The following is a 14780-nucleotide window of genomic DNA, read 5'->3' as shown; positions in this document are numbered from 1 at the left end:
TAACCCTTTACAGGTAAAAGAGACCTTAACCCTTAACTAACTGTTTATGACACATGAACTTTATATTCCTTTTAATGGACCTGGATTTCAACTGGAGGAGGTGGTCATGTGGTTCAGTCAGGGAAGGGGATCTCTGTGTAAGGCTTCAGAAGGGAAACATGGAAAACTGTGTGTATTTTGAAAGACGGGGGAAGCTTGAGTTTCAATGTAATCGAGTTATTCTGCTGGCATATTGGGAAGGATCCCAGGAACTCATGGTCCAATTTGCAGCAAGGTCTCTTGGTCTTTAGGTGTTTGGCAGAGAACCATACCTACTGTAAATACTGGAGTTTCTTGTCACCAACAGTTTACATGCCTCTTGTAGGCCTTCTTAGCCTCTAAGTGGTTCTTGAGTTCTTATTGAATCAGAGCCAATCGGTGATGACAGGGTTTGGGGAGGCCACTGGTAATGCTGATTGAAAACAGAGGTGGAACCCATAATTAGCAAAGAAGGAGTTCCTACCTGTAGAGGCATGGTTGGGGTTATTGTAGGAAAACTCTGAGTGTAGCAAAAGCATGGACGAGTTGTCTTGATGATAATTTATGAAGCATCTCCACTATTGTTCCAATACGTGGTTCACTCATTCTGTTTGTCCATCTGTTTGGGGGTGGCTTGCAGTGGAATGCAGTGGAGGTGAATATCCAGATATCCAGTAGACTGAACGCTTCACACCAGAAGTGAGAGATGAATTGTGGGCTTCACTTGGAAACTATGTGGTCTGGGAGTCCATGGCGCTGGATCATGTTGTGCAGTCGGAATTGGGCAGTAGCAACTGGAAGTGCAGTGAGGTTCCCAGGTCATGTTCTACTTAATGACAGAGAGGTGGTTCTGGAGCATGGAGCTCTGGTGGTGCCTAGGCCACACATCCTACTGGGCCTGGGCTAGTCTGTTTCCTGAGTTCTTCCAAGCAGAGCAGGAGGCAAGGGCATGTCCTGATCCCTCTCAATAAAAACAGAGGTTTTGTTGTCCTCAACGCTCTCCTCTGGGGTCAGACATTGGCAGTCCAGGTTGACCTGTGTGGGTTTGGGACTTGGTTCCACAGGCCTGTGACTTTCCCCAGGGTACAATCTGGACAGATGGACAGCTGTGTCCCCTCAAATCTCCAACCTGGGGTGCCTTTTACACTGCTTCGCTGTAAGAGCAACCCCTCCTGGTCCTGCTCACACACAGCCTCTAATATGTAAAATCACTCCCAGCTGAATTACATGAATACTTTGGCCAGTCACTCAAATTACATACAGGGTTGACAGCAGCAACTTCCCGGTCCCAGACCTTTCCCCAGAAATGTATGTCTTATACTGCCCAGCACCCTCCTGGACAATACAAGTGCATAGAAAGTCCATTATTTCATCAATAGAAAATAATATGCACAAACAATGGTACTTCAAGTGGAAGTTCCCAAACACTTCACTCCAAACACACTGGTTTACATAAAACAATAAAAGAAATGTATTAACTACAGTATAATAGCTTTTAAGTAATTACAAGTAATGAGGCATAAAAGTCAGAATTAGTTACAAAGAAGATAAAAGATAAAATGCAAGCTAGTGCCTAATGTAGCAAGCTAAATGAATTCAAACTAAGATTTTTCTAAGCACATGCTCTTTTCAGTCTTTTACTGTCTGGAAGTTTCCAAGCCAGGACCTTTCCCACAGTTCAGTGTTTCTTCAGGCGTTGTTGCAGCCGTGAGCAGAGGAGTGAAGTAGACAGGAGATCTGTATTGTTTTTCTTGATTCTTATACTATTCTCCCCTCTGAGGATTATGTCCAGCTGGGCTTCAGCAACAGCCAGTCTGTTTACACAGGAACCCCCAGTTGTTCCATTGTCAATATGTAAAGTTCTTGCTTATACTCTACTTCCTGATGAAGAATGGCTGCTTAACTAAGTGATAATCCACTTGACTTTGATGCCTGGCTTGAATGTTGGTTTGTCTTTTGTTTCTGAATAATTGGTTTGTGCCTGCTTTTCTAAATGTGGAGCATGTTACAGCAATGTTATACAGTAGAATCTTATAACTTTACATACAATGTCAATACACATATTTTATGAGGACAATAATGTTCAGCAGATTACGAGTTTCCAAATGATACCTCTGTCATAAACAGATAGTTAAGGTTTAATGTCTCTTTTACCTGTAAAGGGTTAAGAAGCTCAGTAAACCTGGCTGACACCTGACCAGAGGACCAATAGGGAGACAAGATACTTTCAAATCTTGGTGGAGGGAGTTCTTTGTTTGTGTTCTTTGTTTTGGGTTCGTTCGTTCTCGGGACTGAGAGGGACCAGACGTCAATCTAGGCTCTCCAAATCTTTCTGAATCAGTCTCTCGTGTTCAAACTTGTAAGTAGCACAAGCAAGGCTTGTTAGTCTTATGTTTGTTTTCTCAATCTGTAAATGTTTCTTTTGCTGGAAGGATTTTTACCTCTGTTTGCTGTAACTTTGAACCTGAGGCTAGAGGGGGTTTCCTCTGGGCTATATGAATCTAAGTTCCCTGTAAGCATTTTCCATCCTGATTTTACAGAGATGATTTTTACCTTTCTTTTTCTTTAATTAAAAGTTTTCTTTTTAAGAACCTGATTGATTTTTCTTTGTTTTAAGATCCAGGGAATTGGGTCTGAACTCACCAGGAGTTGGTGGGAGAAAAGAGGGGTGGTGGTGGTTAATTTCTCCTTGTTTTAAGATCCAAGGGTTTTGGATCTGTGTTCCCCAGGGAAGGTTTTGGGGGGACAGAAAGTGTGCCAGACACTGATTTCTGGCTGGTGGCAGCAATATCAGATCTAAGCTAGGAATTAAGCTTAGAAGGGTCCATGCAGGTCCCCACATCTGTACCCGAAAGTTCAGAGTGCGGGAGGAAACCTTGACAACCTCACAAAGCATACTTTGTACAAAATTTATCATGGTCTTGTAAAAAGGATGGACATAGGGGTATAGTCTGTCACAAGACCTTAGCTTAGAAGGCAAGTGTGGGGATGTTGGACCACTCTTCCTTTCATTCAAGCAGCCAAGAGGCAATGCACAGGGTGAGGTCAATGAAGGCACATAGACAGGTACGGTTTCCAACAATGTCGTCGTTTACCCCATCACTGATCCCCCAGTGGAACTGGGAAAATTGGGCTGCCTCATTACACTCAGCATCAGCTACAAGCCATCGGAAGTGGATGGCATAGGAGGTGGATGGCCCTTGCCCCAGTGAAGCTTCCAGGGGGCAGCACCTGCAGAGGAAATACAGATCATCAAAGATGGTCACAAAGGTTTGTAGGAAGGCATCCTAGTCTGAAATCACTGGGCTGTTCTGCTCCAGTGGCGGGCGGGGGGTGGGGGTGGGGGTGGGGGAAAGGTGCAACTGAGCACTTCACCAGAGAGCAAGATGACTACTAGCCCCACCTTAATCCTGTCTGTGGGGTATGTGCAAGGGCGGAACAGAAGAGCAGCCTGCATTGATTCAGAAAACCCAGGAATTTCCCACAATCCCCATAGAATCACTCAGGCAGTGGCATGCGGGCTGGTTCCAATCATTCATGGTCCATTTGGGCATATAGCGTCAGCCCTTCTCCCTGCGAGTGTGCAAGTTGCTCGCTGCTTCAGCAGTGAGCCGTAACATCTGACCCTGCAACTGGGCTACTTGCTTGCACAGGTGCTGTGCTTCCAGCACACACTGCGTAGTGTAGATGTGTAATGCAACGTTCTCTGCCTGTAGGCAGATGACTTGATCCTAGTCCCTCAAGGGGCTGCTGGTTGGAAGGCAGCCCACCACCTCCATCATCTGTGAAGGAGTTGGATGGAATTGGGGTGTGTGTGTGTGTGTGTGTGTGTGTGTGTGTGTGTGTGTGTGTGTGTGTGTGTGTGTGTGTGTGTGTGTGTGTGAAAAGGTGGTCTGAGCAACTTTCACAACTGGGTAATGGACAGTCAGACCTAGTGATCAGAGATGGAGTCAGGAGTCAGGCCAAATCAGGTACCAGACAGTCAGACTCCAAGCCAGGCCAGAGGACAAACAAAGAGTCAGGTGTCAGGAGGCAGACAGGGTCAGAAGCCGGAGTCTGGGGTCTCTCACTTGCAGGGTCTGAAGCAAGATAAGCAAATCAGCTGGGTGGAAGAATTTAATAATAAAAATTTGAATGATGATGGGGAATCATTTAAGGACTCCTTACTAGATCCCCCAAAAGACATAATCCTACAGTTAAGGAAGAAGGCTGTTCTGGTTTAAAAAAAAAACAAACTGGTTTAGAGAGGAAGTGAAAGCAGCTATAAAAATAAAAAAAAACATACCACAAATGGAAGAATGGGGAAGTTGATAGTAATGAATATAAATAAGAAGTTATTACTTTTGTATAGTTCCTAAGAGAAACAAAGGGACTCTGACCAGCAGAGTTAATAATAATAAGGAGTTTTTAAAATATATTAGGAACAAAAAGAATCCTGACAGTGGTATTGGCCCATTACTAGATGGACATGGGAGAATTATCAATAATAATGCAGAAAAGTGTTCCGAAATTTCCATTCTGTATCTGTGGAAAAAACAGATGCTATAGTCTCATCATATGGTGATGACATTCTTTTCATTCCACTAGTATCCCTGAAGAACGTTAAACAGAAGCTAGTAAAGTTAGACATTTTAAAATCAGCAAGTCCAGATAACTTGCATCCAAGAGTTTTAAGAAAGCTGACTGAGAAGCTTGCTGGACTATTAATGTAGATTTTCAATAAGTCTTAGGTCACTGGGGAAGTTCCAGAAGACTGGAAGAAAAGCTAATATTGTGCCAATTTTTTAAAAAGAGTAAACGGGATGACCCAGATAATTATAGGCCTGTGAGCCTGACATTGATTCTGAGAAAGATAATAGAGTGGCTTATAAGGGACATGATTAATAAAGAATTAAAGGAGCTTAATGTAATTAATGCAATGAAAATGGGTTTATGGAAAATATATCCTGTCAAGCTAACTTAATATCTTTTTTTGATGAGATTACAAGTTTGGTTGATAAAGGTAATACTCTTGACATGATATACTTAGACTTTTGTAAAGCATTTGACTTGGTATTGCATGATATTTTGATTTAAAAAATTAGAATGATATAAAATTAACATGGCACACATTAAATGGAATACAAACTGGCTAACTGATAGTTACATTTTGAGACCTGTAAATGGGAAATTGTCAACCTGGTGTGTTTCCAGTAGGGTCCCACAGGGCTTAATTCTTGGTCCTATATTATTTAACATTTTTATCTGTGACCTGGAAGAAGACATAAAATTATTACTGATAAAGTCTGCAGACGACATGAGTTGGGGGAGTGGTAGGTAATGAAGAGGATAGGTCACTGATTCAGAGAGATTTGGATCTCTGTAAACTGGGCAAAAGCAAACAATATGCATTGAAATACAACTAAATGTGAATGTATACATCTAGGAACAAAGAATGCAGGTCATGCTTACAGCATGGGTGACTATCATGGGAAGCAGTGACTCTGAAATCGATCTAGGGATTGTGGTGGATAATCAGCTGAACCTGAGCTTCCAATCTGTGCTGTCACCAAAAGAGTTAATATGATCCTGGGGTACATAAACAGGGGAATCTTGAGGAGTAGAAAGGTTATTTTATCTCTGTATTTGGTACTGGTGTGACTGCTGCTGAAATACTGTGTCCTGTTCTGGTGCCCACAATTCAAGAAGGATGTTGATAAATTGGACAGGGTCCAGAGAAGAGTCATGAGAATGATTAAAGAATTAGAAACCCTGCCTTAGCGTGACACACTCAAGGAACTCAATCTATTTAGCTTAACAAAGAGAAGGTTAAGGGGTGACTTGATTACAGTCTATAAGTATCTACACAAGGAACAAATATTTTATAATTGGCTCTTTGATCTAGCAGATAAAGGCATAACACAATCCAATGACTAGAAGTTGAAGCTAGACAAATTCAGATTGGAAAGAAGGCATAGATTTTTTTAACAATGAGAGTAATTAACCATTGGAACAACTTACCAAGAATCATGGTGGATTCTCAATCACTGACCATTTTTAAATCAAAATTGGATGTTTTTCTAAAAGAGCTGCTTTAGGAATTATTTAGGTGATGTTCTAAGACCTGTGTTATAAAGGAGGACAGACTAAATGATCACAGTGGTCCCTTCAGGCCTTGGAATCTATGAATCTCAAGTACTATGATAAATAAATATTGCTGCATGGTAAGGTTTTCAACTCTGTTCTGTACTTGGGTTGTGAGACATCTATCTAATCCAGGGTGCTTTGTCCAAGAGCAAGTCATTTTACTCTAAATGAATGAGTTAGTTGATCAGTTGTGGATAAGCTATTTCTATTATAACTATTTTGTTCAATTATGCCCAGTATTTTTACTCATGGATTGAACAGTCTAATTTAGTGGAAAAAATAATGTAAAGTATAGCATGCAAACCAGTCATGTTTCCAGTTTTTCTTTGAAGTGATTATCTAGAGTTCTGCAAAGAAAACCACAAATGAGTGATGAACGCTTCAAATGAAGAGCCGCCTAAACCAAAGGAAATGCAGCAGCTCTATCTTTAACTAGTCCCCAGAATTTACGGAAACCTCACAACGAATTTGCTTGAGATGCACTTGGGTTCATTTGAAACCTTAAAGCTAAAGCAAACATTGGCATGGTTTGTCAGGTGTATTATCAAACAAACCAACAAACAAACTTATCTCACCCTGACCATTTTTCCCACAAGTCTATCCCAACAGACATATTCTTCCTCTTCCATACCCTGAACTTCAGTTGTCTTCTGGGTGAAGAGACCTGCTGGCCTTTAACTCTTCTCCTTTCCATTGTTTTTAGGGGGCCCATTTCCTAGCCTTTTAGGTGTTTTGTTAAATACCCACATTGGCCTCATCACTGTGGTATCTGAATGCCAGCTAGCCACTCACTCAACCCAATTCATTGAGGGAGTTGCCACATAAGTCTGTCCCCGCCCCTCACAATCCATTATTTGGCACTTTCTCACAATGAGATGAGGGAGTCTCAAATACTTAGGTACATTCTAGCATTTCTCAGTCCTAGGTAAAGGGCTAGTCAAGTGGAGTTCAACCATGTCCTGGAAAGGCAGCAGCAGATGCATGTGGTGGAGGGAACTGTAATTACTACCTATTCTAAGGTTCAGGATGAAGGAACAGGCCAACTGACCACCACAGAAAATCTAGGAGGGAGAGTGTGTCACAATAAAATTGCCCCGCACCCCGGGTCTCCTGGGTAAGCAAAAGCATTGTTTATTGCTAATGCTTTGATGCTTTGAGATGCACTGGAAAGGATTTCGGAAAGGGTGAAGGTGTGAGTGTGGAGTGAAAGTTTCCTTTGCAGGTTATGAGAGGCCGTAGAGGGAGGAAGGGAGAAGGGAATGGGTTGATTCAATGCTCCAGCTAGGTCTGAAGATAAGACGCTGACTCCAGCGCAAGGCCACGACACACAACCAACTCTCGGCTGCCTGCCAAAAAAGACGGGGGCCTGGATTCCAACCCCGGCCAGCTGTGAGAAAGGAGGATTCAGCTGATCAGAACTGCAGGGGCTGTGAAAACTAGTGAGACGGTGAAGTCCAGAGAGGGGGAAAACAACAGTTTTGCGTCCCTGAAGCCAGTGTGTTTTGGGAAAGCTGAGGAAGCCCAGAAGGCTGGTTTGGACTGGAACAAAGAGCACGGGGGACAGGGGTCCCTGAATGAAACACCCCCAAAAGACCCCAGGACTTAAAACCCTCCTGAGAGCTGAAGCAAATTGGAGATCAACAGCAGACCCTGGATGGCCTGTGCAGAGGACAGAACTCTCGTCCACCCTTCCCCCTCTTCTTCTTACATTACACCCAGGCTTGGCCAGCCTTGGGTTGTGTGTGTGTGAGTATGAAAGTGTGTTAGGGCATGGGCACTAATGCTATCTTCCTTCCTCTAAGTGATGTGGGGAGCACCCAGCACTCACCGCTGTTATTTTATTAATAAAGCTTTAAAACTTAGTCACTTGGTATGCGCCTTCATCTCCTCCCCTAATGACCCTGTGGCCTCAGCCTGATCACCTGATGCCTCAGGCAGATTGGTAACAGAAATCTGTCACAAGTGGGCCAACCAGTTGCCCACTGAAGACACTAGAGATGGGGACAGAAGGCAACTAAGCCATCTAGGGCCATCACCCCTAGAAGACAATTAAAAGGAAGGAAGGGAGCCTATAACCTGCTGGTGGAAGGACTCCATATCTGAAAGGCATCTGAAAGATTCACCAAGATTCAGCAAACCTCAGAGATTTTCAGGCTCCTAATGAAAGCTATAAACAGGCAACATTAAGAATTTAGACATGTTAGAAAATTGAAAACCACAGAAAGTTTTGTATCTCATTTCCACAAGCAATAGAGCTAATTAGGTCCAGGCTTGATATTTTATTCCATTTGTGTAAGGTGGTGCATATTAGACAGAAAATAAGAGACAGAACTGGATGAAGAAACAATGGGAAGGTCTGCATTAGAGCACTGCACCATTTTAAGGCTAAACATTATTTCTGAGGTGAAGATTGGTTTGTTTGAAGGAGCTTTATTGTAAAACAAAGTTTTTAAGTTTTGCATTGTAACAAGTTCTTGCTTTAAGTTGTTTTAAAAAGTGAACTTTGTGTTAAAAGTCCACTGTTGGGTAGTCCTTTAGGGAGCCATAGCCGTCCAGAGATAATTTTGAGTATCCCTAAGACTGCGCCTCATTCAGCCCCAGAATGGAAGATCTATAAACAGCTGCCTGCTCGCAACTATGCCTCACAATACTGGGTACAATTAGGTAACAAGTCAAGAGTTGCTTTATTATAATAAAATGTGATTAAACACTAAGGCCCCAATTCTCAAAAGTATTTAAGTATCTAACTCTCATTAATGTCGATGAGAGTCAGGTGCCTAAACATCTTTGGGGATCTGAATCTAAAAAACTCTGGTGTAGCAGGCACAATCAGTCAGGAAACTTGCTAACTTGTAAAGTGAGTAATTTGAAATATTTTATATCATTTTGAAAACATATATATTGTAATTAACAAAATGTTGTACCCTCTGACGAAATGGGTATTACCGCTAAGAGCCTGTTGTAATAACTGAGGCCTAGCACACTTTCTTTAATTGTTACCCACCTTTCACCATTTAGGCTAAAGGTTCATGAATTATCACAATGACCTATTACATAAAACTGTTTAAGAAAAGATGTGAGGAGGCAGACTGAATTAATTTAAACTTAAAGGGTCTATTTCTGACAGATACAGCAATTTCCTCCAATATAGTGGACAAACCTTATTGAATTAAGTTAAACTTCTGAATTGAGTTTACTTATTTTAGGAGTTCATTGTATTCAAAAAGTAAATTTGTATGTATTATTGTGGGATTGTATGTAACGTCTCTACCGAGGAGACATGGCTAATGTAAACCCTGAGAAGTGTTATGAGCTTCAAAGGACTAGTTGAAACAATCTGAACTTTAAACGTTAAGTGGATTTCCCAGTAAATCTCTAGGGTGAGGTGTATGCAAATGTAAACCCTAAATGCAGGAACTCAGCCTTCGGAAGGCTCTCCCTGCGGAGAGGACCTTTCGTCTGCCGGTCACCTGTTACATGAGGATAGATCAAAGACCCAAACTGTAAAAAGAAGTGACTCTCAGATTCACAGGTGTGCTTGTTCTGAGCCATGGCAGTTATGAACTTGTAACCACAGAAACACCCCTTGGTGGGGTTTGAAGGACTCCTTACTTACCAAAGCCCTTGTTGGAGTTGGGGTGATCTCTGATAAACTTACTAGCATGCATGTAGGTTCTTTTATTGTTTTAATATGTTTTCCTTGCAATGCTTTCACTTTAAGAATAAACGTGCTTGCATAGGAAGAGCAGTAGGTAATTTAACTGTGGGCAATTACACTTTTTATAGCCTCTGAGAAAGGAAGGTCAAGCAGGCCTACATAAGCAGTCTGTCTTGCTGGGGAATTCACGGTGTAAGCAACCTGGAAATACTATGGTCAGGAGGGAAAGAGACATGGGTCTCCACCCAAGAGAGGTGATGGCCATGCCATCACCAGAGCTGGAGCAGAAAGGGTCTTGCCATGGCACTAGACTTTGTTACTCCAGTGGGGACCCTTGACCATCATCACTGCACCAATGATTCATGTGGGATCCTGCTCTATCTTCCTCTCAGTCGATGTGCCTTTCTGCCCCCCATCTTCCTCCTATCCTATCTTTCCCGGTCAGCTTTTCACCTTATCCTGAAATCAACTGTACTGCTTGGCACCAGCACAGTGAGATGAGATGGTCCATCTAGCTCTGCCCAGCCTGAGAAGGATCTGACCAGGTCAACCAGATGATGTCTCTGACAAGGGTGGTGAGCTGGGGTCCAGAGCAGCAGCTGTTAGGGCTGACCTGCCAGCCCAAAGCATCTATCCATGACTGAGCAGTCACCCTGTAACTTGAAGTCATCAACAAAAGCTGAATTTCCACTGTCTTTACTATCCTATTTCTTCTTTCCCTTCTATGTCTGTTTTGCCTAAAATCTGGAAAGTGCCTATCATTCCCAACTCAGAACTGAACAACAGAACTAACCTCCTCCCTGCCCCTAAAGGACTGTTTGATTGAATAAGGGACATTAACTGATATTCACTGTCTCCAAAAAGGGACTTTGATAGGTTTTGATTAAGTTTAAGTAAATCAGTATCAGTTTCAATGCTCTTTACCTTGTTTTGATTCTTTTCCTTTTGTGTGTTTCAATCATTAAATTTCTAGTGTCTGGCAAGAAATTTTGACTGTGTTTGCCATGCTACTAAGCAGGCTAAAGTCTCTGTGTACCAAACCTTGGACCTTGTTTAATGTTGAACAGTGACTGGGCTATATGAAATCCTTTGGCCCATATATCTCATCTAAATCAACACAACAGGCCCAGGACACTGAGGAGTGTGACCAAGTGAGAAAACAATGAGGCCCCAGCCTGGGGAAGGCAAGGGTTAATTGGCAGAGCATTTGGAACTCTTTAGCTTCTAAGGGTAAGTCTCTACTGCAATTAAAAACCCATGGCCTGTGCACCAAATCCAAACATCAACACTGGAATTAAACAACCCCACAGCTCCAACCCCATGAGCCCAAGTCAGCTGGCACTGTCCAGCCACAGGTGTCTAATTGACACCGCAGACTCAGATTTGAGCCCAAACACCCCTACTGTTCACACACTAATCTGTCTGACTCGGCCAGCAAGCACTCAGAACCCAGGTCCTAGGGCCTGCTAGGGGGTTGGGCCTGAGCCTGAGTCCCTCTGAGACCTCAGGTCCAAGCCCTGCCATTGCGTAAGGTGGATGCAACTCAAGCTACAGACTCAAGTCAGATGGTCTTTGTAGTGCAGTACATGTTAACATGGCTGTGAGACTTGGTCCAGCAATTTCAAACCCAAATTTACAATGCCATATGGATACTCAAGTGCGGACTTGGAAACAGAGTCCACAAGAGTGGGTTCCACAGAACTGGAGTTTACAATGCAGTGTAGACCTACCCTTAGAAACCTGTAGTATTTATAAAAGAAGGGAAGTCAGATCCTAGGGGCTTCTGGGAGTAGAGAAACAGTCCTGTGTGACCAAGGAAGTTCTAGCCCTCACAGGGGAAACACTACAAGAGAAGGAAAAAAAGGGAGTAGTTGAAAGTGAAAGCTCTGGGTCAGTAACACACTAATTGAGAGTTCTGACCAGGAAAAGCAAGAGCTGGAGAAACAGATCCAGGAGCTAAGAGCAAAGCATAATTCCATTTTTTCCCTTAGTCTGAGGAGGGAATGGGCTGAGGTGATCATATTCGTGGGTAGTTTTCTTGTGTTGTATTACATTATGGTTTAATTTATATGGTAGGCACCTGGAGCATAGAATGAGTCCCTCTAACTATATTTTAATCAACTTGAAGAACAGTGTTGTAATGGCAGCAATAAAGGACCTGGAGCAGTGCATAGAATGCAGAGACAAGGTGGGAGCACAGCTTGCAATACTCATAGGGGCTTTGACATCCGACTGGGGAAAAGGAGAAGCAGCAGTTGCTTCTGGATCACCTGAAGGAAACCCAAAGCTGCTATGAGAGAGTTAAATATAGGAAAACTAACCTCCAGATTTCTGGGCCAGTTCTGCAAAGTTAACCCAAGGTAGCAGATTGGTACTCTACAGATTGCAGGCAGTGGGGAACCTCATGTTAAGTAGCTGTGCTTTGAGGAGAGAAGGGAGCCCAAAGAGTGTGGCCCAGCTACTCAAAGGTATTTAGCCACTTACATTCCTTTTTGGATCTGGCTCTGTGTGACAAACATGAAAATTGTAGAACTACTAACTGTATGTAACCTATTGTTTAACTCAGCTTCTGTATCAGATCACTGGAAGGTAGATAATGTAATGCCGGTTTTTTAAAGAAGGCTCCAGAGGCGATTCTGGCAATTACAGGCTGATCAGTCTAACTTTAGTTCCAGGCAAATTGATTGAAACTCTGGTAAAGAACAGAATTATCAGACACTGGATAAACATGATATGTTGGGGGAAGAGTCAACATGGCTTTTGTAAAGAGAAATCATGCTTCGCCAATCTATTAGAATTCTTTGTGGGGGGACAACAAGCACATGCACAAGGGAGATCCAGTCACTATAGTATAGTTGGACTTTCAGAAAGCCTTTGACAAGGTCCTTCACCAAAGGTTTTTAAGCAAACTAAGCAGACAAGGATGAGAGGAAAGGTCCAGTCATGCACGAGGAAGTCATTAAAAGACAGGAAACAAAGGGTAGGAATAAATGATTAGTTTTCACAGTGGAGAGAGGTAAATAATGAGGTTCCCCCAACAATCTGTACTGGGACCTGTGTTGTTCAACATATTCATAAATGATCTGGAAAAGAGGGTAAACAGTGAGGTGGGAAAATTTGCAGATGATACAAAATTACTCAAGACAGTTTAGTCCAAAGCTGACTGAAAAGAGTTACAAAGGGATCTCACAAAACTGGGTGATTGGGCAACAAAAAGGCAGATTAAACTCAATGTTGATAAGTGAAAAGTAATGCACGCTGGAAAAAATAATCCCAACTATACACACAAAATAATGGCATCTAAGTTAGCTGTTACTACTCAAGAAAGATCTTGGAGTGATCATGGATAGTTCTATGAAAACATCTGCTCCATGTTCAGCAGACTTATAAAAAAAGCTAACAATGTTAGGAATCATAAAGCCAGTATATAAATCCATGGTACACTCACTCCTTGAATACTGCATGCAGTTGTGGTAACCGCATCTCAAAAAAGGTACAGAGAAGGGCAACAAAAATTATTAGGAATATGGAACAGCTTCCCTACGAGGAGAGATTAAAAAGACTGGCACTGGAAAAGACACGACTTAAGGGAGATATGATAAAGGTCTACAAAATCATGAATGCTGTGAGAAAGTGAATAAGGAAATGTTATTTACTGCTTCACATAATCCAGGAACCAGACGTCACCCAATGAAATTAATAGGCATCAAATTTAAAACAAACTAAAAGAAGTACTTCTTCACACAAGGCACAGTCAACCTGTGGAACTTATTGCCATGGGATGTTGTTAAGGCCAAAAGTACAACTGGGTTCAAAAGAGAATTAGATAAGTTCCCAGAGGATAGGTTCATCAATAGCTATTAACCAGGATGGACAGGGACACAACCCCATGCTCCGGGTGACCCTAAATCGCCAACTGCCAGAACCTGGGAGTGGACAACAATTTAACTTGAAATTGCCCTGTTCTGTTCATTCCCTTTGAAGCATCTGGCACTGGCCACTGTCAGCAGACAGGATACTGGACTATATGTGTCATTGTCTGGCCCAATATAGCTGTTCCTATGTTCTTATGACTTAGGTTTGATACTGTTTTTCTGCTGTAGTTCTGAGGAAACAAATAGATTTGGAGGATTTCTTCACAACTGTTACTCAGATGCACAGATTACTAAAATGTACACTCAGATTCAATGCTGAACAAATTACTTAACTGCACTAGTGAGTAAACAAAGTGGAACTGGTGTAATAATTTTACAGAGAAATAAGGTGAATAGAAATAGTCAGCAATAGGGGCTGGCACAGGAGTTTCCTGGTTGTTCAGCAGAGCTAACCTGAAGTCTTTATTAAATTCGTAGCCTCTGTATTCCTTTGTGAATAGGGGTGCCTGCAAACAATGTCAGAAATCATACCGTATCTCAAAAGCTTACAGTTTAGATCGGGCAAATTGTGTTGACTATTTGTCCTGAAATGCCTATATAAGAGAAGTATCAGGGGGTAGTCATGTTAGTCTGGATCTGTAAAAGCAGCAAAGAGTCCTGTGGCACCTTATAGACTAACAGACGTATTGGAGCATGAGCTTTCGTGGGCATGCAGCCGATGAATTGGGTATTCACCCACGAAACCTCATGCTCCAATACGTCTGTTAGTCTACAAGGTGCCACAGGACTCTTTGCTGCTTTTATATGAGAGAAGTTATTTAGTTTTTCAACTTGTGAGTTTAGGGAAAATCTAAAACTAGCCAGTGGCTACCAGAGGGATGTGTCCCTTCTTTTCACATCTGAAGACTCATGGTTCCACTTTGTGTTCTAGGTTCTGCCCTGTGCTGGGCCACCACACAGCCATTCAGGCTCAACCCTGGCATTCCTGTCCCCTCCACCCTCTATATGTCACCCTGTAAAGGGCATCTGAAGAAGTGAGGTTTTTTAATCCACAAAATCTTATGCTGAAATAAATCTGTTAGTCTTTAAGGTGCTGCTGGACT

This window comes from Mauremys reevesii, linkage group 2, assembly GCF_016161935.1.
Source record: "Mauremys reevesii isolate NIE-2019 linkage group 2, ASM1616193v1, whole genome shotgun sequence".
Lineage (NCBI taxonomy): Eukaryota > Metazoa > Chordata > Testudines > Geoemydidae > Mauremys > Mauremys reevesii.
Note: the sequence above shows the minus strand (reverse complement) of the source record.